The following is a 16,246-nucleotide window of genomic DNA, read 5'->3' on the forward strand; positions in this document are numbered from 1 at the left end:
GGGCCCGGCCCGAATCGTGCACGACGCTCCGAATAGGAGCGACGCGACACCGATCCCTGCCGGCTCCCGCAGCCCACACCGCCCGGCACGGACTGGGAGCTCGCGTCGGCTATATGTCGGCCTAACTGCTGCCCCGGTCAACGTCGATGCTTCACTTGCATGCTCACACCACGCGTTCCTTTTTACATTTAACAAACCCGGTGCTCCAACGCCTCTCGTACATCCCATGCATTCTACTCGCGCACATTCTTGCGCATCCATTCCACCATTCGCACACTCTGTTATCATATCACACACTCCATTCCACACCTTTCTTCCCCCGTTACGTCCTCCGTAACACTCACCACGGGTGTGCACTCTTCTGCACACCCAATCATCACCGCACACTCTTGCGCACACTCTCCGGTTACATCTTCTGTAACACTCACCATGGGGGTGCACTCTTCTGCACACCCAATCATCACCGCACACTCTCGCACCAACTCTTGCGCACACTCTCCGGTTACATCCTCTGTAACATTCACAATGGGGGTGCACTCTTCTGCACACCCAATCATCACCGCACACTCTCGCGCCAACTCTTGCGCACACTCTCCGGTTACATCCTCTGTAACACTCACAACGGGGGTGCACTCTTCTGCACACCCAATCATCACCGCACACCCTCGTGCCAACTTTTGCGCACACTCTCCGGTTACATCCTCTGTAACACTCCCCATCACATGCTCCAATGTGCCCTCCCGCACACGCGCCACAACCAACTCACTGTCCGTGTCGCACTCCATACACTCGGTTTCGCACATACCCTCCGACGTGCATTCGCTCTCGCACCCGGTATCACTCCCATACTCTGTCACACACTCACTCTCTGACGCACACTTTTTCCTCACAAGCACGCAATTTCCACTCACACCACTCACAAGGACCCTCCACCAACGCCTGGGTGCCGTCTCGATCCCAAGCGCGCGAAAAACCCTCTCGCGCCAAATATTCTCCTGCAAAATCTCCCCGCACAATATACAGGCCGACTCACCTGGGCGCTTCTTCTTCCTCGCTCCAACACCACCTGCAAATCTTTATTCGGGTTATGCAGCACGACATCATGATGCGGGCACGGACTTTGCACATTTTCCATTTCTTCCTGCCGCGAGTGCTTTTCTAAGTCCCTGGGCTCTCCAATTTCAATTTCCACTACTATTTGTTTGGTTTCTTTGCCAATTTCATTTTCCTCGACGGCCGCCTGTTCTAATAAAATAAAATTCTCTGCTTCGGCGGTCGCCGGCTTTTCCATACCCCGGGTCACGATCTCTATACCCATCCAGTTACCTGCGCCTTGCTCCAACTCGCTTCTCCCACGCTCCTCGAGTCGCGCTACCTCGTCGTGCACCCCCGCAACCCCCTCGCACAGCCTGCTCCAAAGGTTCTCCCCTATTGCCAAATTCGTCCCCATCTTTTCCATATCACACCTGGATTCCTCCCTTCTTGACTCTGCCGTCATTTCTTTTAGTTCATTAGTCATTTGAACACCCATGTTGTTAATTTCCCTGGTGGATATGAGCACCTGGGCATACATTCTGTTTTCTTCTTCCCACTGGGTCAAAAATGTCAGCAAGTTTGCAAAAAATGGATCCCAGGCCGTTGACAATGTGGGCTCGACTGCCGCGGCCATGTGCAAGGCGCCGCCATCTTGTGCACCTGCAACCCCCACTGTTACACCTTCTTCAACCCCCTCTTCCATTACTCCCACTGCTTCCCTGGGGTCCTGGGTTGACTCTAACCCCTCTTCTATCTCCCCCACCGGCATCCGACCGCCTTGATCATCCATGGCACGACTATAATTTGGTTTTTAAAATAAAATTTTGGCCGCTCGTAATTTCGACCAAATTTTTTCAGATGTTAAAAATTTGGTTCGGGTCCAATCCCACTCCTGACACCAATTGTTACGGATTTGGGGGACAGCACTCCCGTTAGCAAGGAGGGGGGGGGGGGTTAATCCCCTTGTCCTATTAAGCTGGCCATCCGCCGGTCCTGGAAGTATGACGTCACTTCCGGTCGGTGGTGAGTAGGGTTGTAAGCCCAATCCGTCTTACTACCTAATTACCACCACCGGCCGTAAGCGAGGAGATACTCCCACCCGGGCCGCAGTGTGATTGGATGCACCGAGCAAAGCGAGCTGCGACTCGGGCCGTTAACAAGAGACTAAACCCGATTCCGAGCGTTGGCCGAATCGTGCCACAGGTACTCAATTGGGAAGGGACTAAAGCGATCGGGGGAAGAAGAAACCAAAGTAAAGGAAGAACAGATATTTATTAATTATGTACGTATACGAAACACGAAGAGGAAATGAAAGAAGGGCATTTACAAGGAGAGGAAGAAGCAGATACACAGAGCAGCCTTAAAACAGTCTTATATTACCATACGCCCCACAGAACAAACAGACTTACATGAACAGGGAATGGCAGGAAGGAATGGCTGGAAGGGGGAGAAGGTCCAAGCAGATGGCAGGGCAGGAAGGTCCGGGCAGATGGCACAGCGTCGAGGTCCGCTCCAGGTCGCGCTCCGGTCCACGCTCCGGGCTTGAGGCGAAACCCGGCGGCAGCTGCACGTATTGGTTTCATGCGGTCGGACAATACGAATATATTGCCGTATTGTCGCCGTCAATGGACCCACTCTCCTGTCTTACGATTCAGCTGTATATCTGGTACCTCGTACTTCGGACCTTCGCACTCATCTCCTGAAGCAGTCCCTCGCAGCCGCTTTTATTGGGCGTTGCTGTATCCAGCCGCCGGCTCCGAGGACACGCCGACCGGCCGGCTCACCTCGGCCCTGGTTGGCCGGCGAGGGCTCGCTGGCTCCACCTCTTGAGGAGACATTGACAGGCCACGCCCCGTTCCTGGTGCTCAAACCCACTCCACCCCTTTTTCCTCCAGATTACCGCGTGCGTAATGGCGGCTTGGGGCCAGCAATCAAACCAAAACAAGGGGCAGCGAACGCTGCCCTACCGCTACTGCACTTTGAAGAGAGGGAGATGATTGGGGATAATTGAAGGGGCCTATCTTATTTGATTAATGCAACGCAGATTCAACTTTTGGAAACAGATCCTTAACTGAAACACATACTAATGAAATAACTAAAGAAGAATGTATGGTGTCCTACGTGTTGCAAAATGACCTAACTAGGGTGCGACCTTTACAAAGGGGGATATTTACAAGAATTATTATTTTACAAAGTGAAGGTTCTAAAAACCGTAACAATATATTGTTGCGGTTTTGAGTTTGTACAGTGAGTTTAATAAAGGTTAAAATTTCCCCCTCGTAGTTAGTCACACAAGCAACATGTAGCCTCGCGATAGTGTAGTTATTTCTTAATATTTGTGAGCTTAGTCCTTTTCCATTGTTAGTTCTGCGTTGAGTAGAGTCAGGAGAATAGGCCCTACTTCTACCCACTTTCCAGCTTCCCTAGCCTCATGCCCCTTTGCGCTAACTTTGGTTCATTTTGGGCAAATTAACACGAGGCAGGCTAGGAGGGTCGGGGCGGAGCTGAAGGAGGAGCGGCAGAAGCGCTGACGGTAAGCACGAGCCACCAATCAGGGCTCAGAGATGGTGGCGGCGGTGCTGCGTCACAGGGCGTGGTAAGAAGGTTCGAGAGGATTCCAGAAGGTTCGGCGGCATAGCTATATAACCCGTTGCACAAAGCCCCCAAGAGGACTGGACTTGCAGCAAAAGAACTCGGAGGACTTGCACCAAGGGACTGCCTAGGGAGAACTCGCATGCACTAACCAACTCGGAGGAATCGTTGGAGGAGTTGTGAGCATCAGTCAACTGTGAAAGACACGCGGGCGAAGCAAGACGTGCATGAACCGAAATACGCGCTATTAATAAGTGACGCTCGGTTGAGTTGGAGGCCGATCAATATACAGTGCATTAAGTCACGTGAGGGAGAACGGCTGTGAAATCGCCAGCCGCGCTGAGAGTCCCGCATTTGCCGTTCCACCTCATCCGCTGCCTTCATTCAGGAGACACGGTACGAGGTTCCTTCCATCGCCTGCTGCCATCTTCGCGGGACGTGCTGGGACCGTGGAGAGCCGGACGGGGCCGTTCCTGGACGACCGCGTCGATGCGTTGGCTGAACATCAAACCATCTGCAATTCCCTGTGTGAGTATGACGGGCCCGAGTCCGGGGAATAAGATAAGATTGATTAAGTGCTGCCCTGTGTCTCTGCGTCCCCGATCATTGTACATACATGTGGGAATAATTAAACCTGTGTTCTTCCTTTCTTCCATTCGATCGTTCCTGTGGTTTCTTCATTGGCTAAGCGTGGTACGAATAGAACTGTTCAAATTGGGTTCCACTACTAAAACTGCACGGACCACGTGGTACTCAATCTGCTCGGCGTACGCAAACCACACGTGGCTCATGCGAGGCTTGCTTCCTCGCGTCCATGGCGGCGCAGGGAATTAGGTACGAGCGAGAGTTGGTCCCGAAACCCTACTTTGCGTTTGCCCGGAAGGGACGTTTGAAGTCTCGGTTCCGTCCAGCCCAGAAAGAAGAGGGGATTAATCCCCCCTTTAGTAAGGGGAAGAAGGGTGGCGTAGAATCGTAACAATATATATATTGTACATACTGTACAGTGTACATATATATATTGTTACGGTGCTCGGACAGGAATCCCGCTCCTGAACACCAAATTGTAAATGCAGGCCATGATGAGATGAGTCCATCTTTGGGTCTTGATGATGCAATTAATTTGTCCAGGCTTCTCTTTGGCGAACATTGTCCTCCACTGCCACCTGTCATCAGTGTATTTGTCCGAGATAAATGTGACCACTTGATGAGAACCTTCTGGCATCAAATTGTAAATTCAGGCCATGATGGAGTTTCACTTGTTTAAAGTTTTGCATCGTATTGTTTAGAGTGGATCAGAATCAAGCAAGTTCTCAAGGTAAAAACACTTTTCTTTTAGTGCTTTTTAGCAATTAAGGCTGCTTGCAATTACATCAATTTTAAATCATAAATTCCAAATATTCTTGACAAATAGCTTCAACATTCCCTTTACATATTCTATTGCTGATATACTGAGAGAGGATCGTGGTCTGTGACTTGTGGGTTGATGCAAAAAGGGTTGGGTATCAGGAAAGGTGGGGAGGAAGACAATCCCATCCAAAGTCGACGAACCTTCGATAAGTCTTTGGTAAACTACTCCTATATCGCAATCAGAAAAGAACTTCAAATGCCAGAAATGTGTGGTTGCACTGAAATTGAAGGTGCAACCCAAGTATAGTAAAGTGGGGCAATACCACGTATTCGCAAACCTTGCCATAACGACCTCAACTTCTAGGTCACAGTAGGTTTCCCTAATGAGAAGTGGTATTTCAGCCACGTGTGTTCCTGGCAAGCCTCCCATTAATTTGTGAAGTTTCATTTGGCCAGCGGAAACCTGGAAACTGCTGGCTGAGTAAGTCCGGCAGCACGCAGGGTGCACCTGCCTTTTACCATGAACCATAGCACACTATGGCGAGCTGGACATCCGCCAGTGGAGGACACTATGCGTTCTCATCAAATTCCCCTTTCAGGGCCCCTTTGCATTTGGAGTGTGTTTGAATGAGTTCCAACGCATCCCTTGCAGATGCTCAAGTCTCAACCGCACCATGAGGACCCGCTCTTGCTGAGGATGGCGGCCAAAATGGGCACGTTCAACGCATGGGCGATCCAAGCACTCCCTCGGGCCCCTTGCGTGCCCTTTGCCCAAGCCGCAAATTCCACGATTGCAGGCGTTAAACCGAGGCCCCTCAGAGATAAATTGCTCGAATCTGTGTCCCTTGAGCGATATTCTTGCTCGGGTCAGGTCCGCACGCGTGCCGGTCAGACATTAGGGATGTCTCTTATCGTATGCTCTGAGACTTCCACAATTTATCAGCAATTCCCTGGAACACATAGTGGTGGATAGAGGTGTGGCAGCAACATTCAATAAAATACTAAATTAACTTTTGGAGTTGTTGGACTCTTATGAGAACCCACCATGTAAATGCTCTGTTTTATTTCATCTTTTTCATGCCAATAGGGTTTTTTTTCTTCCACTTTTCATTCTTACTCACCTCCTTTGCTGTTAGCCTTGTTTGCTGTCAACAAACTTAGCCTCTGAAGGTGAGCGTTATAGATATGTCAAGGGGAATTGCCATCGCTGTTTGTCTGTCCATCAAGTTTATAGTATCCGGCCTGTATCTCAGGAAGTAATCCACATGGCTTGATGAAACTTGCTCGGTATACAGTTTGACATGTATGGATGTGGGTTTTATATTACGTGGAAGATGTGACTTTTGCAGCTTACCAGAGGCTACCCTTCTGAAAGGTTCCAAATCAACCATTTTGCATTTTCTCTCTGGTTTATTAAAAACCTGCACAACATTATTTGGACATTTTTGGGCTGAAGGGTCTTGCCCCCTTTAGTGTCTATAGTTTCTTGTTTCTATTCCATGCTTTCTCTCCCAGTGCGCTTCCCCCTGGCGATCTCGGGTGCGTTTCCAAGGCGGACGACGCAGGAATCCGCTCTGAGTGCTGGCGCCGTGCGCGCACCATCTGGATCGAGAAGCCGTGCCGGTAAGTGCGTCGGGTTCTGCGAGCTCTCTGAGGCCACGAGTCTTGGTTAAAACGGACAATTGGCAGCGGGATTGCCATTCTCAGATTGCTTTTTTTTACGGGGCGATCGGAGTGGGTAATCTTGCTTTTGTAAACTTGCTCTCTTTGCGAGCGCGGTCCGGGCGGGAGAGCACGTTCTATGGTTTGTGCTGAACAGACATTTTCGTGATTTTCTGCTATTTCCCACATTTAACCCTTTAAGTTTTCAGTTTTACGCAGAAAATATGATTGTCCAGTAAGTTGGTATGCACATATAGAACTAATTATATAAGGGTCTACAGCCGTACATCTTGCAGCGAGGAAAGAAAAATATTAGTTTTTGTCCGACTAAACTATTCTCCAGTAAACTGGGAGAATCGATGAAGGCGAAGAGATGATATACCGTCGTTGGGAAGTGCACGTCAGGACACTGATGGAAGAGTCCCGGGGGCACATGGCAGAGATCGTGGTGTTATCCTATACGCCGCTATATCTGTGCGTTGCACCACTGAGACAAGGTATATCGGTGAGGGGAGCATGGTAGGGTGATCCATTCCATTATTGGGGAAGTTCTAAACTATATATTAGAACTTCCCCTTGGAAAATCCTTGATATTTTCATTGCAAGCTCATTAAAGCGGAATACCGGCCGATTGGCACATCACCTGCATGGTGTCATGGAGTGTACACAGATTTGTGGATTGTGCACTTTCACCTTTTAAGGAATTGAAAAGGTACAACGTCACAACTCTGATGTAAGCTTTGTTTAATTCCAACTTCCTCAAAAGTATCTGATGATATCGCATCGCCCTTTTACTGTTTATCTGGTGCATCCACTTGGGAACACATCATATCATATATATCATATATATATCACATATATATCATATATATATATATATATATATATATATATATATATATATATATATATATATATATATATATATATATATATATATATATATATATATATATATATCTTACTACAATTCACCAAATGTCTGTCTGTTTCCAGGTACCATAAAACGGCTGAACCGATCGCAACGAAATTTTGGGTGGGTAATCCTGGGACCCCCTGGAGTAAAATAAAATAGGCGATATTGTTTTTCCAATTTTCCAATTTCCAATTTTTCCAAACACGATGGAATAATATTTACCGATATGAACAGTTATGTGTCTTTTATTGAAATTCTACAAATACTGTTTAGATTTTGATGATTTGCGTGTGATATGATTTAACGGATGTTTACATAAATCGTTTAATAAAAAAAAGCCTTCAATTTCTGATATTTTGCCTTTTCATTTGGGCCTCCCAATTGAAGCCCCGCCCTTTTTCAAACGTTTCAAACGTTTTTCAAGGCGTTTCAAAACGTCATGAGCTAATTACGTACAGTTTGTTTCCTACACGGATATCTTCAGTACCGGTAGTAAAGGATTTTGGTGTAGGTCGTTCTGATAAGCTCTAAAATGAGTGAAACGATGGTAAATGACTCCACGGTCCTTTACTCGTGACCTTAGAACCTGTCTTTAACATAGACTGAGTATATATAGGTCGCTGAAGCAATCCGTGTAGAAGCGAAGCTGTACGTAATTAGCTCATGACGTTTAAAACACCCATGATGCAGCTATTAGGTCCAAAGGGCACATTTTGGTTTATTATTACACCTGACCGTAAACTCAGCTACTGTTTGATGAGGTTGTAAGGCAGAGGGTAATGTTCTCATGTGGCACACGGACATTCTTCTCACAGTTCGTGCAGTTTCAATTCTATGGGACTCAAACTGTCCTCACGTTTTCCATTGCAGTGAGGTGTCTTGAATTATAAGCAGTACCGGTAGTCATTTTTTTTGCTCCATGCGGCTTACCTGGGTTTTTTACTTTTTTTTTATTTTTGGGAGCAATTTAGGGAGCAGTCAGGTGCCTATACACCGCGCAAATAATGGTATGTGTCAGAATAAGGTGTTGCAGGCTTGAAACAAGATTGCCCATGGAGCAGGTAGTCTGCAAAGTATTCTACGATATAAGAGAGACGTCTGTCTGTATGTCACCATTTTTCTCAGAGATGGCTGAACGGATCTTCGTCAAACTTTCAGAGATTCATCAGCGAGTGCCTGGGAGTGTTTTAGAAAAAAAAAAAAAAAAAAAAAAAAAAATCCTTTATGGGGCTTTCGCTTGATATCGCTCAATAGTGCTGCCTCCCCCCCTTCCCCCCTTCTCTCCTCTCCCCCCTCCTCCCCCCTTCTCTCCTCTACCCCCTCCTCCCCCTTTCTCACCTCTCCCCCTCCTCCCCCCCTCCTCCCCTCCTCCTTCCCTCCTCCCCCCCTCCTTCCCTCCTCCCCCCCTCCTTCCCTCCTCTCCCCCTCCTCCTCGCTCCTCTCCCCCTCCCCTCCTCCTCCTCCTCCTCCTCCTCCCTCCCCCCCTTCCCCTCCCTTTCGCCTCTCCCTCCCCCTTCCCCCTTCCCCTCCTCCCCTCCCCCTCCCTCCTCCCCCATAGGCCATAGTGTGTGTGTGTGAGACAGAGACAGAGACAGAGACAGAGACAGAGACAGAGACAGAGACAGAGACAGACAGAGACAGACAGAGACGAAAAAGAAAAGAAAAATAAAAGAAAAGAAAAATAAAAGAAAAATAAAAGAAAAGAAAAAGAAAGTGAGGAGAGTGACAGAGGAGAGGGGACGCTCTGAAGGAAAAGGCTACTACAAGTCTCTGAAGGAAAACAGAGGAGGTAAAGAAATGTGAATCAATCTATCAAAGGAACCTGATAAAGTAAAGTGCTTATCACAATCTCAGCTATGCCTGTACCTCTCGCGTTCTAGCGAGGGAAGGGCAGCCATTTCCAACATGGCGGCTGCCTGTCCTGCAAAGGCGTTCTGCAGGCATCCTCCAGTTATATATACAGCTCCATGGATACAAAACATGAACTGTTGAGCCTGGCAGAGGTTTGCGCTTTCCCGAATGCCGTTCTCGTTCTTATACATGTTATTCCAACTAATATATTTGATATTTTAATCTCTTCCCCAGGTTATTATTTGCAGCTTCCTATAGCTTTTTTGTTGTTATGCAAGATTCCTTTCATATGTCTTGCAGCATGAGATTTCCACTGGTCTTTGTAAAAGTGAATGTTGACATTGGTCTTCAGTTGCCGTTTTGTACCCAGTATTCATTGGTGAGGTTAAAAAACAACAACACTATATATATGGAGGTGTGGTGCTGTGCACACACGACTCGTTTGCCAAGAAGGTAGGCCACAACGCGTTGTACAAACCAAAACACTTTATTAACAGCTCGCACGTCAGCACTGGGCGGGCTCGACTTTCGAGCCCGCATATATGTCCCGAGGCCACGCCTTGCCTCCGGGCGTGGCCGGTCGGCCGAAAGGCGGGGCATGTATCTAAGTTCCACCCTGCGCCTCGTGACGCCTTTGCTCCGGGCGTGGCTCGAGCCGCGCTTCCACGCCCGGACGCTCGCGCCACCAATGGTGCGCGGAATTATTGCCCAATGGCATTGTGTCCGCCACATGCGCCCCCCCAGAATTCCCGCACACCTGAAGGGTGAGCTTGCGGGGAAGCCGGATGATCCGGCCGAAACGCCCTCTGGCGATGCGTGCAGGGCTGGGGGGTAGCGGGACGGCGGGGATTGGGGGTGCCGGGGGTCTGCCCGCCGGGGGGCGGCCTCGACGCGGAGGCAGAGCTGCTTGCGGGGGGTGGTCCAGGTCGAGGTGGGCCGGCTTGAGGCGGTCCACGGAGATACGATCTGGAGTACCACCGAGGTCCATGGTGAAATGCTTGTCCCCGGTCTCCAGCACGTGGAAGGGCCCGTCGTACGGGGGCCGTAGCGGCGCCCGGCGGGCGTCGTGTCGGACAAAAACGTACTCCGCCGTGCGAAGCTCTGGGTCGACGTGGGAGGACGGGCAACCGTGGTGTACCGTCGGCACCGGGGCAAACCTCCTGGCGGTCACCTGAAGGGTGGAGCGCTGTTGCGCCGCGGACCAAGGTGCCGTGGAGTCGGGGATAAATTCGCCCAGTACCTGCAGTGGTTGTCCGAAGACCAGCTCTGCCGAGGACGCGCGCAGGTCGTCCTTGGGCGCCGTCCTGAGGCCCAGCAGGACCCAGGGGAGCCTGTCGGCCCAGCTGCCGTCACGGAGGCTGGCCCGGAGCGCGGCCTTCATTGAGCGATGGAAGCGCTCGCACAGGCCGTTGGCCTGGGGGTGGTAAGCCGTGGTGCGGTGCAGCTTGACGCCGAGCCCTTGCACCACTGCTCCCCAGAGCTCCGAGGTGAACTGGGGGCCGTGGTCGGACGAGATGTCCGAGGGGGCGCCGAACCGGGCAACCCAAGTGGCGATGAAAGCTTGCGCGACGTCAGCCGCAGCCGTCGCCGCCAATGGCACGGCCTCCGGCCACCAGGTGGTGCGGTCCACCATGGTGAGGAGGTGGGTGAAACCCCACGAGGGGGGCAGAGGTCCCACCAAGTCGACGTGGACATGGTCGAACCGACGTTCGGGCACCGTAAACGGGGCCAAAGGGGCTTGGGTGTGGCGGTGGACTTTTGCACGCTGGCACGCGAGGCACGTCCTGGCCCAGTCACGGACGTTCTTCCGGAGGCCATGCCAGACGAACTTCGCCGCGACAAGCTTCTGGGAGGCCTTCGTGCCCGGGTGGGACAGGCCGTGGATGGCGTCAAAAACCGGGCGCTGCCAGCCAGTGGGGCGAGGCCGGCCGAGGGAGACGTCGCACAAGAGGGCAGTGCCCGCGACGTCGAACGGCACCTCGGTGACGCGGAGGCCCGTGACGGCGGTCCGCAAGGCCGGGATGTCTGGGTCGGCGGTTTGGTCCGCCGCCATCCAGGCATAGTCGATCCCGAGGTGGACCGCGTGTGCGACGGACCGGGAAAGGCAATCCGCCACCGGGTTGTCCTTACCCGCGACGTGTCGGATATCCGTCGTGTACTCGGACACGGCAGAGATGTGACGTTGCTGCCGGGCCAACCACGGCTCGGCGACCTTGGCCATCGCGAAAACAAGGGGCTTGTGATCGACGAAGGCCGTGAACGGCCGGCCCTCGAGAAGATGGCGGAAGTGTCGGACGGCCAGGTGGAGCCCGAGCAGCTCGCGGTCAAAGGTGCTGTACCGGCGTTCGTGCAGGCGGAGCTGCCGACTAAAAAACGCCAACGGCTGCGAAGCACCACTCACCCACTGCACGTGCACTGCGCCCACCGCGTAGTCCGACGTGTCGGTGGTGAGGGCGATTGGTGCATCGGGCGCCGGGTGCGCCAGCGTGGTGGCATTGGCCAAGGCCAGCTTTGCGCCCGCAAACGCCGCGGCCATCTGCTCCGTCCAGGCGATGTCACCTTTGCCCGGCTTCCCACGGAGGGTCTCGTGCAGGGGGCGCAGGAGTTGGGCGATGCGGGGCACGAAGCGGTGATAAAAATTCACCATGCCCAGGAATTCCTGGAGCCCCTTGATCGTGCGGGGGCACGGGAAACTCCTGACCGCCTCCACCTTGGCCGTTAAAGGGATGGCCCCGTGCCTGGTGATGCGGTGCCCCAAGAAGTCGATGGCGGTGACGCCGAAACGGCACTTCGCGGGGTTGATTATCAGGCCATGCGGGCCCATGCGTTCGAAGAGCGTGCGGAGATGGAGCAGGTGCTCCTCCCGGGACGCGCTCGCGACTAGGATGTCGTCCAGGTAGACGTAGATGAAGGACAAGTCGCCCAAGACGCTGTCCATGAGCCGCTGGAACGCCTGGGCCGCATTTTTCAACCCAAAAGGCATCCGCAAGAACTCGAAGAGGCCGAAAGGTGTGATGACGGCCGTCTTCGGTACATTGTCCGGTTGTACGGGGACCTGCTGGTAGCCCCGGATGAGGTCCACCTTGGAGAAAATGGTCGTTTTCGCCAACCGGGCGGAAAAGTCCTGAATATGTGGGACCGGGCAGCGGTCGGGGGTGGTGGCGTCGTTGAGCCGGCGGTAGTCACCGCACGGCCGCCATCCGCCACCGGGCTTGGGCACAATGTGCAGAGGAGAGGCCCATGCGCTGTTGGAGCGCCGTACAGTGCCCAGCCGCTCCAGCGTGGCGAACTCCGCTTTTACCATGGCGAGCTTCGTGGGGTCAAGGCGGCGCGCCCGGGCGTAGACCGGTGGCCCGACGGTGGGAATATGCTGTTCCACCCCGTGTTTGATGGCCACCGCTGAAAAGGTGGGCCGTGTGAGTGCCGGGAAACTGGTGAGGAGGCGGGTAAACTCGTCCGCTGCCGGAAGCGTACAGACTAACCTCGCCGGGACGGAACCGCTCAGCAAGTCGCTTGGTAAGCCGCTCGGTGAGCCGCTCAGCGAGCTGCTCAACGAGCCGCTCAGCGAACAAGCGAGCGAGCTGAAGGTTTCGGCCTGGACGAGGCGTTGACGCTTAACGTCCACCAACAGCCCATGCGCACAAAGGAAGTCCGCACCGAGCAGGGCCATTGGCACGCTGGCGGTGACGAAAGACCATTGGAAGCCCTGTCCTCCGAAACGCAGTGAGAGGCAACGCTTCCCGAATGTGCGGATGGGAGTTCCGTTGGCGGTGAGCAAGGCGGGGCCCTGGCCCGCGGCTTGCTTGTCGGACGCGGAGGCAGGGAGGACGCTTACCTGCGCTCCAGTGTCGCACAGAAAACGGCGACCAGATGAGGTGTCTGTGATGAACAGGAGGCTGCCGGAATGGCCGACGCTAATGGCCGCAAGTGAGCGCCGGCCCGGTCGTTTCCCGACCCGTCAAAAGAACACGGCGGGCGGCACGCCCGGGCCTTGCGGCCGAACCTGGCATGATAATAGCACCAGGTTTGCGGTGGTGGCTGCCGCGTCGGCCGTGATGGCGGTGGTGGGCGGGGCGTAGCAGTGGCCACAAGGGACTCAGGGGGCGCTGAAGCCTCCGCACCGGGATCCACTACGGCAGTACAATGCGTCGGCCGCATGTCGCAGGCCGCAAAAAATTTGTCCGCCTCTCTGGCCAGGGCGCGGGGTTCCGTTATAGCCAAACCGGCCAGCGCAAGCCGTACCTGCGCAGGTAGCTGGCGGAGGAAAAGCGCACGGAAAAGGAAATCCGGGCGCTGGTCTCCAAGAAGGGACAACATGTAATCCATCCGAATGGACGGTCATGTGTCGCCGAGGGCGGGAAGGTCCAGGAGGCGGTCGGCGCGGTCGGCCTCCGTGAGCCCGAACGTGGCGAGGAGAAGACGTTTGAGCGCCGCGTACTTGTGGGCGCCAGGCGGGCGCCGAAGGATGGACACGACGCGGGCGGCAGTGCCGGGCCCGAGGGCGGCAACCACGTGAAAGTACATGGTGTCGTCCGCCATGATGCCCCGGAGCTGGAATTGGGCTTCGGCCTGCACAAACCAAACGTCGGCTTGCGCTTCCCAGAACTCCGGGAGTTTAACGGTGACAGCGTTGGTAGCCATGGCGCGTTCAGGGGTCAGCTGCGGCTGAACCAGTCAGGGTCACCAGTGTGGTGCTGTGCACACACGACTCGTTTGCCAAGAAGGTAGGCCACAACGCGTTGTACAAACCAAAACACTTTATTAACAGCTCGCAAGTCAGCACTGGGCCGGCTCGACTTTCGAGCCCGCATATATGTCCCGAGGCCACGCCTTGCCCCCGGGTGTGGCCGGTCGGCCGAAAGGCGGGGCATGTATCTCAGTTCCACCCTGCGCCTCGTGACGCCTTTGCTCCGGGCGTGGCCCGAGCTGCGCTTCCACGCCCGGACGCTCGCGCCACCCAATGGTGCGCGGAATTATTGCCCACTGGCATTGTGTCCGCCACAGAGGAATAATTCTGGGGATGTAATGTTTTGGTAAAGGCAACATCCCAACATGACTTGGAGCTGGAAGGTCGCATGCATTTGTCATCTTATAATAATGATTAATAATAAAGGTAAACATTTAGGCTGTGGGTAGTCTGGTCTGCATTTTTTCCAAGATAGTCTAACATTCTGCATGACGGACCCGAATGGCCTTCTTCTGCATCTAATTACCTCCGCCACCAAAGGTGGATGGAGGTTATGTTTTCACCCCTGTCTGTTTGTTTGTTTGTTTGTGAACAACATATCTCAAAGTTGTGGACGGATTCGGACGAAATTTGGCAAAGATGTAGCGAATGTCACAAGGACTAAATGATTAGATTTTGGTGAAGATCCGGATTCGGATCCGGCAGGTAGAATTTTTAAAGTGATTCTATCACCATTGGGAGATAGGGCCAAAAACGATACATAGCAGGATATCTTTAAAAAGTTGTTGATGGATTTGGACGAAACTTGGTGGACAGGTTGCGTATGTGACAAGGAAGAATCGACTCGATTTTGGTGAAGATCTTAATATGGATTCGGATATGAGAGTTATTTAATTACTTAAGTGATTCTTCACCATTGGGAGATAGGGCCAAAAACGATACATTGCGGGATATCTCTAAAAGTTATTGATGTATTTGGACGAAACTTGATGGACAAGTTGCGTGTGTGACAACGAAGACTCGATTAGATTTTGGTGAAGATCCTAATATGGATTCGGATATGAGAGTTATTTAATTACTTAAGTGATTCTTCACCATTGGGAGATAGGGCCAAAAACGATACATTGCGGGATATCTCTAAAAGTTATTGATGTATTTGGACGAAACTTGATGGACAAGTTGCGTGTGTGACAACGAAGACTCGATTAGATTTTGGTGAAGATCCTAATATGGATTCGGATATGATAATTATTTAATTTTTATGTGATTCTTCACCATTGGGAGATAGGGCCAAACACGATACATAGCAGGATATCTCAAAAGGTTATTGATGGATTTGGACGAAACTTGGTGGAGAGGTTGGGTGTGTGACAAGGAAGAATTGACTCGATTTTGGTGAAGTACTTAATATGGATTCGGATATGAGAGTTATTTAATTACTTAAGTGATTCTTCACCATTGGGAGAATAGGGCCAAAAACTATACATTGCGGGATATCTCAAAAAGTTATTGATGTATTTGGATGAAACGTGATGGACAAGTTGCGTGTGTGACAACGAAGACTCGATTAGATTTTGGTGAAGATCCTAATATGGATTCGGATATGAGAGTTATTTAATTACTTAAGTGATTCTTCACCATTGGGAGATAGGGCCAAAAACGATACATTGCGGGATATCTCTAAAAGTTATTGATGTATTTGGACGAAACTTGATGGACAAGTTGCGTGTGTGACAACGAAGACTCGATTAGATTTTGGTGAAGATCCTAATATGGATTCGGATATGATAATTATTTAATTTTTATGTGATTCTTCACCATTGGGAGATAGGGCCAAACACGATACATAGCAGGATATCTCAAAAGGTTATTGATGGATTTGGACGAAACTTGGTGGAGAGGTTGGGTGTGTGACAAGGAAGAATTGACTCGATTTTGGTGAAGTACTTAATATGGATTCGGATATGAGAGTTATTTAATTACTTAAGTGATTCTTCACCATTGGGAGAATAGGGCCAAAAACTATACATTGCGGGATATCTCAAAAAGTTATTGATGTATTTGGATGAAACGTGATGGACAAGTTGCGTGTGTGACAACGAAGACTCGATTCGATTTTGGTGAAGATCCTAATATGGATTCGGATATCAGAATTA

The 16,246-nt window shown here is 51.7% G+C and overlaps 1 protein-coding gene across 1 annotated transcript in view; it reads left to right on the top strand.

Annotated features, from left to right (window-relative positions):
- Positions 1–6,501: 6,501 nt before the first annotated feature.
- Positions 6,502–16,246, top strand: part of LOC137432639 (extracellular sulfatase Sulf-2) — a 95,843-nt gene continuing 86,098 nt past the window's right edge. Inside the window, exon 1 of the mRNA XM_068124725.2 lies at positions 6,502–6,597. The gene's annotated coding sequence lies outside the window, so the exon portion shown is untranslated. The remainder of the gene's footprint in view (positions 6,598–16,246) is intronic.

This window comes from Myxine glutinosa, chromosome 8 (assembly GCF_964187855.1).
Source record: "Myxine glutinosa chromosome 8, kmMyxGlut1.1, whole genome shotgun sequence".
In the NCBI taxonomy this organism is placed as follows: Eukaryota; Metazoa; Chordata; class Myxini; order Myxiniformes; family Myxinidae; genus Myxine; species Myxine glutinosa.